Source organism: Pelmatolapia mariae, linkage group LG9, assembly GCF_036321145.2.
Source record: "Pelmatolapia mariae isolate MD_Pm_ZW linkage group LG9, Pm_UMD_F_2, whole genome shotgun sequence".
NCBI classification, from domain to species: domain Eukaryota; kingdom Metazoa; phylum Chordata; class Actinopteri; order Cichliformes; family Cichlidae; genus Pelmatolapia; species Pelmatolapia mariae.
The window spans coordinates 9,013,618-9,029,585 of NC_086235.1; positions in this window are offsets into that span (position 1 = coordinate 9,013,618).

Genomic DNA, 15,968 nt, shown 5'->3' on the forward strand with positions numbered 1-15,968 from the left:
GTCTTGGAGCTGTTTGATGTTTTTGTTTTTCTCAAACCATCTGAAAGAAAAAATATTTTTCTTGCTTTATGTAGTGTGGAAGTTTTTAATGTTTCTTTCATCTGTGATGTTCTTGAATGTGTTCACATGAAGATGGTACAAATAAACTGTCCTTTTAGCTTTAGCTCCTAATTTATTCATTATTTATGGATGTAGCACAGCAGCAGTTTCTTGATTAACACATGGAGGGCTCGGGATCTGATGGTAAATAATGTTTTGTGTCCTTGTACACATCATACAGCTCAGCTGTTCCACAGATTTCAGGTTTACACAGTAGGATGGTTTGTAAGAACGCAGCTCTCCTGTGGATAAATCCTTACTCATAGCCTCAGGACCTCACACAGTCCCAGCAGGTTTGGTCAGAAGATTTATCCCTTATACCAAAATGTCACAGAGTCTCCTTTGCTGTGCTGTTTTCACAAAGAAATGTAAACTGAAGACCTGCACTTACAATGTTTTAATTAGTTTAGCAGATTCAGTGTCTCCATGATCGAATCTGCTGTTTTTGTGCTGCTGTTGGTAGAAAGCCGGTTAATACTGAAATGAACTGGCTGCATGCATCTCTGAATGTAAATTGGTGCACTACTAATAGATCACTCTGGAACGGTATCATCACCCTAATTTGCCCACTTAGTAAATCTCACTCATTGCCAAGAAATTGAAATAAATCTTGTTTCCCTGCTGGATAGTGATCCACTGTAACTCTGCTCCTCCTTCCTGTTTAGGATTTCTGTGACTGAAGTAAAATTCCCTCCATACATCACTTATCCCAGCTAACCAAAGTAAAATAAAGTTTTGCTCATCTTAAAAAAGCATTAGACAAACTCAAAGGATGCAACCTGTAACTTTCTCTTCCTTCATGTCAGTACCATCATCGATTATTTATATAAAATGCATATAGCAACAGTAACGCTTTAGTTTGGATTTCATGATTTCTGTAACTGGAAAATATTATTTTGTTTAAAGACAGAAGTGACCGCATAGTTGCAACATTAAAGTGAAATATTTAATAGTCTAATAACAGATTAAATGCTGTGTTGAGGCTGTCGTTTCAGGAGGAGAGAAGCTGCAGAGAGGCGTGTAAGACTGCAACTCTGCTTCCTGGTCCCAACTCTGGATAGTCATATTTTAGGGGGTTTAATAAATTTGTCCATATTTCTAGAAATGAGAGCTGCTCCATCCAAAGTGGGATGGATGTCGTCTCTCCTAACAAGACCAGGTTTCCTCCAGAAGGTTTGCCAGTTATCTATGAAGCCCACATTGTTTCTTGGACACCACTCAGACAGCCAGCAACTTAAGGAGAACATGTGGCTAAACATGTCACTCCTGGGCTGTATCCCAATTCAGGGTCTGCAGCCTTAAAGGCCACATTATAAGACCGATTACGTCACAGCATCGCGACGAAGGCTGTCCCAATTCGAAGGCTGTTCGAAATGCGGCCCTCAAATGCGTCCTTCAGTTCCCTGAATTCTAAGGATGTGGCGGTGTAGACTTCGTGGCCCAACATATCCCAGAGTGCGCGGCGGTGGGTGTGGATAATTTGCCGAAAAAAAACGGTGGAAGTGGAGCGGCCAAAGAGTAAATGTTTCAAAGTACTGATATGATGTCTCAACAGGACCTGGAAAAACTAGTCCATGCATTCATTTTTAGTAGGCTTGATTACTGTAACAGCGTCTTTACAGGTCTACCTAAAAAATCAGTCAGACAACTACAGCTCATTCAGAACTCTGCTGCTCGAGTCCTCACTAAGACCAAAAAAGTGGACCACATCAGTCCAGCTCTGAGGTCTTTACTCTGGCTGCCTGTCCGTCAGAGGATAGACTTTGAAGTTCTGATGCTGGTCTATAAATCTCTGAATGGTTTAGGACCAAAATACATCAGTGACCTCCTGACCCAGTATGAACCTTCCAGATCCCTCAGGTCACCTGGATCTGTTTTTTTAATCAGTTCGCAGAGTCAGAACCAGACACGGAGAAGCTGCATTCAGCTTTTATGCTCCATATATCTGGAACAAACTCTCAGAAAGCCTCAGATCAGCTGAAACACTCAGTTTATTTAAATCCAGGTTGAAGACTCACCTGTTCTCAGCTGCATTTGAATAAAGCACCAAATCCACACTTTTAAGCTTAAATTATTTTTAAATCAATTTTAAATCATGCTTTTTATTTTTGTTTATTAATGTCTCTGTAAAGCACTTTGAATGACCTTGTTGTTGAATTGTGCTATATAAATAAACTTGCCTTGCCTTACTGAATATTATGTCACTTATTTATGTGCAAATGTTTAATAATGAAGAACATTAAAACATTACTGTTGGCCACATGTCGGCAAAGTTATGTGACATTAGTGATGTTTGTACTAACTTGGTTTTAAAGCCTTTACTTTAAAATATTCGCCGTTCAATAGTCGACCTCAATCTTACAGAGAATGTGATGATTTTATGGATAATTAAAGTCAGTCATATATCCACAAACACAACAAGCTGAAAGTCAGTGATGCTGCTCGGTTTGCAGTCCTGAATATCACGGCACAAGCAGGATTCACTGCACTGTTAATGTTAGCTATGTTATATTGCTGCCTCTGTTCGGTGGTGTCGAGCCAAACGGACTTTAACGTGTGTTTGAACGAGCTGACGGTTCACTCGTTAAGCTGAAAGAAAGATGCCTCCGTGCAAGCTTGAACATGTTGCGTGTGCCGTCGGAACTGGATTTCAGTCTAAACTGATGTCCGTGTTGGTCCTGCAGAGAATCAGAGTTGGAAAAGTTGTTAATGTAGCAAAAAACAAAATGTAATACATTTTGTTCATAATCTCTTTAAAGCCATGATCTTTTTTTATCGCTCTCACTGGAGTGGGTAAATGAGTCTGCAAAGTTAAAAAAACAGATTTACATTTATTGTTTATTACTTTTATTGTATGGAACGCCAGGACTGCCATAATGAATTAATTAAATACACCATTAAATAATTAATTAAATGTGTCAATAATTAATTAAAATTGGAATTAATTAATTAAATAAATAGTTATGACACATGTAATTAATTAATTATTGACACATTTAATTAATTATTTATGTATTTCACATTTTAATTAATTATTGACACATTTAATTAATTATTTAATGATATATTTATTTATTTCATTTTGGCAGTCCTGGCGCCTGGCTCTCACCATGAAATAATTTTATCTGTCAACCTCACCCATCAAACTCAGGGGGCGGGGTTAACGCTGATCGAGTCAAAACCATTGCTTTGGCCTGGTGGCCATTGTTTTTAGCACACAACAACCAGCATGTGGAAACTAACAGAACTGAACTTTGAAAAACCCTGTTTGTTTGTCACCAAATACAGTTTTAATATTTTTTTTTAGCCGAGAATGTAGTGGTTTAATCTTCATATGTCTGGTTGGTTTGTCAAGATACAGCCTCTTTGCAAAAGTGCTTCGATGATTTCGGAGATGTCTGCCCAGTCTCACGGCAAAGCGTGGGATAGACCTGCTCGCCTCGCTATCTTCAGCTCTCGAGCTGTTATTACCGCCGACAAAGCGCAGGCCCCGGTACACAGCTGTAATAACCCCCGCTGACACTGACTTCTTTTACTGAGGTTATTTATCGGGGTTTTATTTCCTGATGTTCGTATGTGTTCTACGTGTTTCAGTCGCCAATTCTGAATTATAACTAACATTAAAAACATGTTTAAGGAGGAGAGAGAGAGCAAATAAATTCGATTAACAGCTGATCTTTGGGTTTTTGTTCAGTAATCAGCGTGACCTGTGTATAAACGCATAAAAGAGATAACGTTAGTGTTTCCGTCATGTAGTAACTGCTGGCTTTAACTGTACAAAGGTTGTTCGACACTATGAAACACAGACTTCATGATGTTCGGCTAATATTTTTATTGTGAATATTAATCATGAGGGTAAACGGCCCTGTACACCACGGAGCGAGGTCAGCATATCCACGATATCTTCAGCTCTCTGAGTTAACCCAGAGTTTCCCAGCTGACTATCTAACTGTCATCTACGAATATGTCACGGGTCATATCAATATGATTTTACAGAAAAGCATCCTTAATACTGCCAACTATTCCAGAGACGTGAAAATCTACAGCACAAATAACACAAAAATATAGCAGTCTAACGCAACACTGCAACAGAGATGAACCGTCAGTTTGTCGCAGATCAAAGTGGAATGAAAGTGATTGGTTGAACAGGTGTTCATGATCTGTGTTATCTGCATTTTCATCAGTGTAAGAGACTCAGCAGCAGATTAGAATAACAGTTATACATTTAATAAATTACCAAATGAATCCACGATTGAACCTGTTCCGACAGTTTGAGTTTGCATTCCCTCAGCTGCAGACTCGCTGCTGTTTAAATGTTTGAGAGGAAGATTATATAAAGCAAACGTCAAACATAGACTCAGTCTGCGTTCACATTTGATATGAGGCCAGCACGTAAAGTGGCTGTGTCCTGTTTTAAGATCATACATGTAAAATTGTTGTCTGACCTCCGTCGATCCAGCCGCTCAGAGTCCGTGGTTACCATGGTTACTGCATAAGCGGCTATAATGTTAATAGCTGGCACTGAGGAAACCTACCGGCAGCACGAGTGTTTATGTTTTTCATTGCAAAAGAACTGTCTGAATGGTTAACTGACGTTAACTTGGATAAATTATAGTTAAGGAGTATCACAGATAACGCCCATGTGAGCTGTGTGACTGTTCACCACTACACTGAAATCAGTAGGCTATTACTGAAATACACCTGCTATATCATAAACTATGATATAAATAGGGAGGTCCTACTAACATGTTTAGTTTTAAAGGACACCTTCCTGCCTTTTGTCTCATTCATGAGCAGTATTAGTTTTCTTCTAACATCCAGAAGTCTGCACGATGTGTTTCATAGTTTGTAACAAACCTTTGACAGTTAAACATAACATAACTGAAAAAGCAAAACAAAAAGAGAGAGAGAGAGAGAGAGACAGAGAAAGAGAGAGTTCACACAAATTATATGTTAACCTCATTTATTTTTAGTTAAGTAAACTCTAAAAATTCTAACAGATAGCTGGTGCTTAGAATACAGTTGAATAACTATTAAAAAACAGATGATATAATATTTCTGTCCAGGTTGCAGTCTGCATGATGAACATGCTGTTGCAAACTCTGCTCCTCTCGGTGGAAATGTGCCTTCTCTTTCCTCTTTGTATAAAAACATTTTAAAAGTCAGTTTAATCTCAAAATTCACTGTTAAATCCAAAACACACCGGATAAAGAAAAGCGAATAGTTCAGTCTAACACATGTGCCAGTGAACCATTAACAACACGTCTGTAAAACTATGCAGTTATGAAACGTAACTTTAGCCTCAGCCAAACCGATTTGCTCAGTTGTAAATAAAACAGTAAAGTAAACGTGACCCGACAGAAAAAACCTGAGTGAATTAAGTCCAGCGTTTAACCACTGAGAGCTAAAACTCAGGTGAGGTTTCAAAGCTGTGTGCGGTGATTGGGCATCAGCCGCCGATGAAGCTGGTTCGCCTATAAAGTGCTCTGTAAGGTGTTAAGGTTCAGGAATTGAGGAGGAAGACCAAAATAATGACCACTGATCCGGCCGGGTGCAATTAGACGGCATTTTAATGAATACACATATGCGGAGCCAATACTGTTCAGATTCAGTATTGAACTATCTTACAACAAGAAGTCAAAGGCTTTATAAGGTTGGCAGTCTCAATACAGCATACGTCACTCCAAAACCACACCTGTTCAGTTAACTTTGAACACAGTTTTAAAAAAGAACACTGTCTTCGGCTCGACCCCAGGTGCTTCCTGTCACCATCCTGCCCAGGCTTATCTTCTGGAACATCAGGTCCACGTTCTGCAAAAACTGTCACTTACGCAGGCACAATTTTGCAGTTGCAAGCAAAACATGATTAACTCTTACCTATATAAATGAGTCTCTCTAATATGTGTGTGTGTGTCAGCCTCTGCTGCCCTTTATTTCACCCTTCACTTCCTCAGCTAAGCCTCATAACCTTTCCACCAGACAGAAGGCCAGCATATACTGAAACTATGTGTGTGTATGTGTTTATGTCTGCACATACACGCTGCACCTTAACTGACCTCAGCTTAAGCAACCAGGCTAAGGCCATCCTGTGTGTAATGATCTTAACTTCTATATAAAATGTATAAAACAAATGTTTCAATCTAATACAACTACTTGAAGCATAATCAAAGCTTAGTCAAAGATAAATGCATAATAAAACACCCTGCTCTTAACTTGCACTTAGACTCTGCTTTCGGTTTCACTTCTGCAGAAGCATGCCTTGCAGAAGTGTTTCCTGTCTCATTTTGGAGTGGGGCCTTTTCTTTCACCATGCAGTCTACATACAAACATTTAAGATTATAAATTCAATTTAACAGTTTGAAGTGGTTCTTGCTGGACCTGTAATAAAGACTAATATAATACCAATATATTTGAACATCTGAATGCATCTGCATGCAACATCACTATTAATAATGAAATGGTAACGATGATTATACTAATAGCAGCAAATAATAGCAGTAAATATTTCTCCTCTTGACAAAGGAAACAAGCTCCAGCAGCTCTGCGCTCGGGAAAAATACTATATTATCTTGTGCAGAAAAATGCGCTGACATTGCGTTATATCGAGCACCGGCTGCCCAGTTAAACTGTGACTATCACCAGGTAACGTGTTCGTGTTTCTTGAATTAGCAGCAGGTGTTAAACAGCTGACAGGTGAGGATGCATGCAGGTAAACTGAGGGTCTGTTGAGCTGATCGCTGGTTTCGTGAGAAAAATGTCAGCTCGTTCTTTATGTTACAGAAGCACAGACACACAAGACCAGGTGGAAAGAGACGATCGTTCGGTGAAAATGAGAATATGCGAACATGTGGAACACGGAGAGTGGAATATGTAAATAAACCGGTTAACGTAACCCCCTCGGTGCACTCTGCATGCTGACTGTTAGCAGAGCTACTGAAATCTCTGAAAACATCTGAGCACTTTTGCAAACATGTTCTATGTTGACAACCTGACCAGACATGTGAAGATTACGGCGCGGCATTCGTGGCTAAAACACTGTTAAAAGTGTAGTTGGTGACAGAAAAACGGGGTATTTTAAAACTATACCACCACCATTGCTGCCTGTGATTTGAAATGCATTCTGGGATACCTGGCTGCCTCAAGTCTACAGAAGCAATCGATTATCTAGGATCGACCTGTTTTGACTTACTTTGCACGGCAACCAATCAAATGTTAGAGAAGCTGCATGGGCAGCGTTAACCCCGCCCCGTGAGTTTGATGGGTGAGGTTGACAGAAAAAATTATTTCATGGTGAGAGCCAGGCGCCAGGACTGCCAAAATGAAATAAATAAATATATCATTAAATAATTAATTAAATGTGTCAATAATTAATTAAAATGTGAAATACATAAATAATTAATTAAATGTGTCAATAATTAATTAATTAAATGTGTCAATAATTAATTAAAATGTGAAATACATAAATAATTAATTAAATGTGTCAATAATTAATTAATTAGATGTGTCATAACTATTTATTTAATTAATTAATTCCAATTTTAATTAATTATTGACACATTTAATTAATTATTTAATCGTGTATTTAAGTAATTCATTATGGCAGTCCTGGCGTTCCATATTATCGAACATCATCCCATCACATTTATACACATTTAAGAAATAACGTGGAAAATGTCCTTTTCTTTGCATTTGGAGACTCGGCATTTGAACCATCCCAAATATCTGCACCAGGGAACCAACTCCTCAAGCCGGTAAAAAGGTCAAGGACACAGTTACACGATCGCTAAACTAACCTGTTTTTGAATAAAAGAAAACCATATAAGCATGAGCCCTGGAATCTCGGTTTAAAAAAAAGAAGCACTACAAATTACTTTTCTTATCTTTAGTATACAGGAGTTGCTGCTCACACTCTGAGTTGCACTAGTGCAGGGGTCTCAAACTCGCGGCCCGCGGGCCATTTGCGGCCCACGTCACCTCTACTTGCGGCCCGCATATTGATGTGAAGAAATATTTTTTAAAAACTATTATACGAAAAATGATTTAATACGACGGCAGAGTGTTACAGGCATGGCCCTTTAAGACTGTAGCCTCATGGGCAGTGTAGTCCTTGCAGCAGGGAGAACGTGTGGGACCGCCCCTCCCGCTGTGTGTGTGTGAGCGTGAGGGAGGGAGAAAAAGGACATAAGTACGAGCTGTCACCGAGCAGAAACGGGAGCTGGAAGCATGTAAATATAATAATAACCACTGCAGCCAAGAAGAGTGCCTGACGAGCCCAGTTGTAAGTACGCTATTAAGACTCGACTGTACGCTGTGTTCGTGTTTTCCTCCAAAACAATAAGTTCCGTTGGAGCAGCCTTTCAACGCCTCTTTCTGTCTCTCGCTAGCAAGGTTGACCCAGACAACAAAGTAAAGCTAGTTTTCTGCTACGAGCCCGACACGGTGTTGTGCCAAAAAGTGATTGTCTGCCAAAAACTGATTTCCGGTATTTGCCAAAAACTGATTGCTCGTATTTAAACTGCTATAAGTAACTTGTTGGGCTATAATATGTGAAACATATGTCAAATGCATCCCTCATGGATGACATGAAGTCATCTTGAGCCACAAACAACATTCGTGTAACAAGGTAGAAGCCGCAATCAGTTTTTGGCAGTGACTTTTATATAACCTTTATTTATGCAGTTAAAAAAAATCTCATTAACATTAAAAATGTATTTTGTAAGAGTAAGTTGGCCAAGAGGACAGCAGAAATGGCAGCAAATATTACAATAGTTCAGTAAAAATATTTTAAGTGGGGATAAAGGACCGGATTGGTTATAATGTAAGTACAATAACACAGAGTTGTAAAGATACTTGAAAAAACAGATAATTTCTTAATTCTATATATAACCGCTTTGTAAACGCTGTTCACCGAAGTCTATTTACCAACATACATAAAGATATTACACATAAAAAATACACGGAAACATTGGAAATCAGTTTTTGGCACAATTAGCCAGAGGTCTCCTTACTATGGTTCGGAGCTGCGGGCCTGGCCGAGGTAACAAGAGAGTGCAAACATATTGAGGGCTGTGTTAGTTCAGTGAGAGATTTATTTGGAAAGAAAACAATTTTCACTTGCAGTCAAAAACTAATGTGTACACTTATGCCTGCATTTTTATTTTGTTAAATACAAACAAAATTGTAGCAAAGGTGCTGCCACGTGTCTGGCCAGAAAGAGCTGTTTATTTGGTAGTTCAATGAAACTACTGTACTATACTGTACTATACTGCTGAGTGACCGTCTTCTGCTCGTCAAATACATTTCATTGCAATGTTGACCCTGTGCTAACTTGCATATGACAAATGAAACTGAAAGGCTTCAGATAGTTAAGAGTGAGAAAAAAATTACGTTCATGTTTGCAAAATACACAATATTTGGAATTAAATAAAACAAACAAAACACTACATTTTAGGAAATATTAGTGAGTGTTTTTGTTTTTCTGTACTACTTGGACACTAAAGTGGCCCTCCAATGAGTTGACGGTGCCAGAAGTTGCCCGTGGCTCATTTGAGTTTGAGACCCCTGCACTAGTGTGTCTGTCAGACGTCCCAAATGGTCAGGCCGCACTCGCACTCACGCCGGACACCTCCTGACCTTATTTCCACGAGCCCTCGACTCAGCTGCAAAGTGCTTATGGGGTCAGTTTCATCAGAATTATCTGCTGTCATTCAGACATAAGTTGAGCAATGATTTAACCAATTTTCCATCAAACCATAAAGGGATGCCGTAATTAAACAGAACATTGGATGTAAGTTAAGGAAATATAAGTTTGACTATGGAGCACATCTCCTTCACCGTTCACAATAATGGATTGCATTTCTCTCAGTCAACTGACTGTTTAGGGGGGAAAGCGGCTAATAGTTATTGGGCTCTGTGTTTGTGGTTATTGTTTTTTAATCACACTAGGAGTGAACAAAAGCAGAAAAAAAACCCTGTAAAGATGCAGACTGTGAAAGTCTGGTTTATACCATAAATCTTACCAGCTGTAACTGAGTTTTTTGTGTTTTAAGTTATAAGCACGTGTCAAGACTTCTGTCTAACAGCAACATTGCCGATGTGATCCTTCTTTTTTGTTCACGATTAATGATCTACGGTAATTTGTGATATTGCCCCCATAAAATAATAAGGCTTTAATGAAATCATTGTGATACAGAGATTTGGATTCTTGTGCATGCAATGTGCATGAAGTAGATAAACAAGAAATTTTGTCAAGATTGGATGTACTTCTGTGTTTACCAACTGCTCCTCAGTCCAAACTGACTTTATGGTTCATATGTGTTGTCAATATAAAATTGTACTTAGTAGTCAGTATAAGCTTTTCATGATATAAGTTTGCATATGATAGAATACTGCATGATGACCTCTTTATGACTTAGACTGATTGTTCTTTATGAAACTTGTTCTGTTATTTTGTCAGTTTCTTTCCCACAGCGATAATAGCTGAACAAGTAGTTTCACTCCCAGGAAGAGGAGAGCTGGACACTTTTATCTGCGCTCCCTAACAAGAACAGGGCCGCGTCCTTCAGAATCACACACACACACACACACACACACACACACACACACACACACACACACACACACACACACACACACACACACACACACCTGCATATGCACATACATACGCACTAACATTCCTCTGTCTATGAATAGACGTATTCATTGTTGTATTACTCTTCTTCTGTATAAATAAAGACAAGTGCAAGAACAGAGCGCACATCACAGGGCCCCCACTCTGGTGTGAGCGTTCTGTGATCGCCCTTGCAAGTAAAAACTGCAGCGTGTGTCTCCACTCTCTGACTCTCAGCTGAAGAAGTGTCATTTAGAATAAATCTCTTGACAGATATTTCAAAAGAAAACCAGTGTAGAACAGAGCACACATCCCAACCAGGTCTCTCAGTCTGTTTATCAGGATGGTATGGTTGACTGTATCAAAGGCTGAGGTAAGGTCTAACAAGACTAGGACTGTGTATTCTCCGGAGTTTGCTGACATCATAATATCATTAGTAACTTTCAGTAGTGCTATCTCAGTGGAATGCAATTTACGGAACCCAGATTGAAAACGGTCATTGAAGTTATATTTCTCCAAGTATGCTGTGAGGTGGACAGCTACTGCCTTCTCAAGTAGTTTTGACATAAATGGGAGTTTGGAGATTAAATTTTAAAGTAGTGTTGGATCCAGGTTGGGTTTTTTGAGCCTTGGTTCCACAATGGCATGTTTAAAAAAGCTGGGGAACACCCCAGTCTGAAGAGAAACATTAAAAAGGTTCCCAACCCAAGGACCAATGGTGTCAAAAGCATTGATGAAGAGCTTAGTGGGGACAATGTCTTTGGGGCTTGTAGGTGGCTTCATTTTGTCCACCAGGGCTGCTATTTCAATATATATTTTGCAGTTGTAAAAGTTGACCAGGAGTACAAAGGGAGTCCCTCACTCGGAGAACAAAAAAGCTTTGGGGAGATTTCTTTAATCTTGTCAACAAAAAATCGGAGGAGTTTATTACTATCTACTTTAGAGTGTACATCTAAAGGTACCACATCTGGGGAGACAATATCACTGATTTTGTCAAAAAGAAACTTGGGATTTCTCTTGTTTTTTGATATGAGTCTAGAAAAATATTTGATCTAACAGTTTTCATTTGTCATTTAAGGAGTTTGGTTTTCTTCCATAGTCATCCCGTTTTGCAGCATATTCTTAAGTTTAAGATAGACTCATTTATCCAAGGGCATGTCTTCTTTTGTAAAGCCAAGCTTCTGTTAATAGCTGTAAACAGCTTTTACAGCTTTGATATTCTTTGACACTAGATATCAGGTGATGGGATCAAATTTAAAGGTTTCTATGTCCCATTTACACTAACCAGTATGTGAGGTAGTCAAACTCGAACGTCAAGGAAGGTGGTAGGGAATCAGACTACGCAGACATTTCAGGTTTCCAAAGGTGAGCAATTTATTTACAGTGAACTTAATTTAATGTGTAACTTAACAAAACTTCCCCCCAAATCAATTCTATTAACAAAACTCAACAGACCATGGATCTAATAACACAGTTTACCTCTCCTCTCTCTTGAATCTGGTAGAGACTGGCTTTAAATAGGGCCATCAATTTCCCTCCAATTGCCCAGCCAGTACCACTCACTCAAACTGATGGATCTAAAGCTCTACACAGATGATCTAAAACACAAAACCTCTTCACACTTCTAATATGCACATTTACACAACTAAATGGCAGTATTGATGAAAAGAAAAACATTCAACAAATCCATTTAAACCTTAACACAAACAAAAGGAAGAGTCTCTATGGAAAAACAAACCCCTCCACTTGGTTTGACCTGCTGATGTCATATGTGACATCATCAGGACTTTAAAACAAGGAAATGCCAGGCGGGCGTTTCCCCACACCTGACCCTCATGAAGACTGAAAAGACAAACAAAGTAAGTATGAACAAATGACTTAATCTGTAACATAATAAAATATAAAGAAACATGTAACTGAGTATTCAGCTTAATTTGCAGAATGTTTGATTTGCCGGCAACCAAACGCTTACACACACAAACCCGGGATAGTGAGTGAAGCAATGTTACTTAACAAATAGCAAATCATAGCAAATAAATAGAAACAGAATAATGTGTATAATGTGGGGAAAAAAAGTAAACACATATGGGACAAATGGAGACCATTGCAACTGCTCATCCACTTTGTCACACAGTAACAGTATAACTGTAACACATTTGCAATTTAGATCCAATATTTCTGAGAGAAATAAGTGAATTAAAAATATCAGACCTCATGCCAGATTTAATTGATAGAGATGTATGCATGTTATTATATTTATGTATCCCAGATAATTGTTTTTCATCTAGTCATGGGACACCCACCCCTTCCTCCCAAGTTAACTGCAGCCAAAGCGAGCTAGTGGGGGTATTTAGACACTCACAACCAGTGGACTAAAAAGAGCAACCAAGAAACTGGCAGCCTGCACGGCCACAGATGTGCTGGAAGAGCTAGAAGCTCTACCCATGGAGAAACTCTTGGAGAACCTTGCTAAGCCTAACAGGGGACAGGTACTGCTGCCCAACCTGACAGCCACAAAGTGAACTCATTTAGGTAAAGATAACAGGGGAGCACATGCACCTAACCAGCCTGCACCAGCATGACATTTCTTCCTTTCTTAAATGAATGGATGGATTGAAGTTAAATGCTCGGCTCAGTTCAGTTTTCTATTTTGATGGCCACCTACACCTTAAGATACTGTTTGAAAAGATAAGATAAGACAACCTTGATTGGTCCCACGCATGGGAAATTTGGTGGGTTAAGGCTGCCGACCTTTGCCAGCGCCATCTTACCCTTCCGACCACACATACATTACAACATCACATGGGGAAGACGGGTCAGAGAGGTATAACAATGGAAAATACACAACATGAAAGATGAGAAGAAAAAAATAACTCTTCACAGACTGATTTGTTTTCAGATTCTTTCTTTTAAAGTTTATAAAGTGCCTGTTTTATTTTCATTTAAATAAGTTTTACATAAATGTTACTGTTTTATTTTATTTTGATTTATGCTCCCACTATACTGCACGTCAACAAACAACAATGCCATGGACTGTCCAGTTGTTGTTACATGCTGTGAACCTGAGTAGGTCTGATCAGTTTCAATTATAAAAGAAAAGGGAAAGACAAATGGAGCAAACTGAAGCAAAGAAGGAAAAAAAAGTCATCTTCTTCCCAAATGACAAAAAACATACTTGTCATATTTTCATAATAAAGGATCAGGCTCACTATTGGTCCAAGCTGTCATAAATAATGTATCTTAGATTGATGCTTGTTTTAGTATGCTACTGTACAGTTGGGGTCAACATCTCTATTTAATTATAATTAATATACAAAACACACTAAAAGTTATACATGAATTATTAATTCCCCAATAGCTTTTGTAATAGCTTTAGCCCGGTCGGATAGGGCAGCAAAAGGCTGCTTAAATGCCGCAAACGCCTCTACTCTACTTGGACCGCTGGCGCTGACCATAACTATAGCTTGACAGACTGACCACGCGCACCACACACATACTTTTTTTTCTTTTTTGAATCTTCAGATCACATGCGTACCGAACCGTGGAGTGGGATCGGTTTGGATTTCGGATCAACCGTGATCCATTGCACTACTAATGTATATTAATAAAAGTTATACATGAGTAACAGCTTTATTAATAATAATTGATGATAATAATTGTCAATATGATGACTGTTCATAGCTCCTGCTTTGAAATACTGAGCTTTAAAACTGACCTCATGAAAGCTAATAATTCACAGTGGCACTAGGGATGGGTATCGTTCAGGTTTTATCTGATACCGGTGCCAAACCGGTACTTTTGAAACGGTGCCGGTGCTTAAACGGTGCTTGAACTGGAGAATGGAGAACACGAACTTTGTCCAAAAACCTCTCATGTTTAGCTGTTTTCCACTTTTTCTTTGGTCATTTTAGCCTTTTTGGCCAGGGTGAAGGGAGTATCTGCCATCAAACAAGAAGACAGCCGCATGTAACTACGACCGTGTTTGCTAGTTCACCTTACTGCATTAATGTAATAACGTGGTTAGCCTACTCAACGTAAATTACACACGAACAACATTAAGCTACTCACGCAGTCTGTTGTTTTCATCATCATTTCTGCTACACTGGCAGGGCTAGGGGCCAGGACTCTACTCTTCGGGTTTTTGGGGGATGTTGCTAACTCCGGGTACAATAACAGGCACCACACTCGCAGTAGATGTGCTCGGTATGAGGTCTCGCAGCAAGCCATCAAATACAGTGCATTTCTCGGGCTTTAAAAAAAACGCTATGCGTCGCCAGGTGTTTTATCAGATTCGAGGTGTTACCTCCTTTACACAGTATCACCTTAAAGCACTTGTTGCAGGCTGCTGAGTTTGCATCTTTTGCTGTGAAGTACAGCCAGACTTTTGACCGCTTCGCCTTGGGCATTTTTAATCTGTAGCTCTGCTCTAAAAGAACGTATGTACCTGGGCCCGCCTATTATCCTTGGAAAGTTAAAATGATTGGCTAGAATCCAAAGTGTATGACATCTCAGGAAAAAAAAAAGCACCGAAATGAGCACTGTTTTCCGTTCTGGTTACTACCATTTACGTCAGAACCGGTGCCATAATCGCACCTGATACCGGTACCCATCCCTAAGTGGCACACTGTCAGAATAATTTTCACTATAAAATCACTGTAGTAATCTGAACCTTTCTCAAATGGGCTGTGAATAAATGCTGCTGCAAGCCACTGTGGGAAAGCTGTGTTATTATAATGAAAACATCTGTGACACATTGTCAGAGGATGAGGACACAAAGGGAGGACACGCAGAGGCTGTAATAAAGTCAAATACAAAAGAGAGAAACTCCTAAAGGCAGCATGCAAACTGAGCAGGATACACAAAGATCAGAGATTACAAAATAAATCAGAAAATGACTTCAAACGTACAGAGAGCAAGGCCTCTGTTACAAATCTGTCTAATAGAAAAACATGCTGTACAGATACAATAAGGTAAGTGTTCATGGTCATTTAAAAACTGTCTCTACCTGAACCACTTAAATATTTTATGAAGTCACTGAGTTGACAATTTCTAAAGTTTGTTTTCTTAATTGCAGTTAGAGTGTGGCTGGTAAAGATGAAAACACATACAGAGCGTAAACTGTCTTTGTTAGTAACAAACGTCAGGAAAGAAAAGACAAACCACACAAACACTCTCATGATATTCATGAATAATTAGAAAGCATCTACACATTCTGGTCGTGGATTTTTACAGTCTTATTTGCACTCGCTGTCATCTT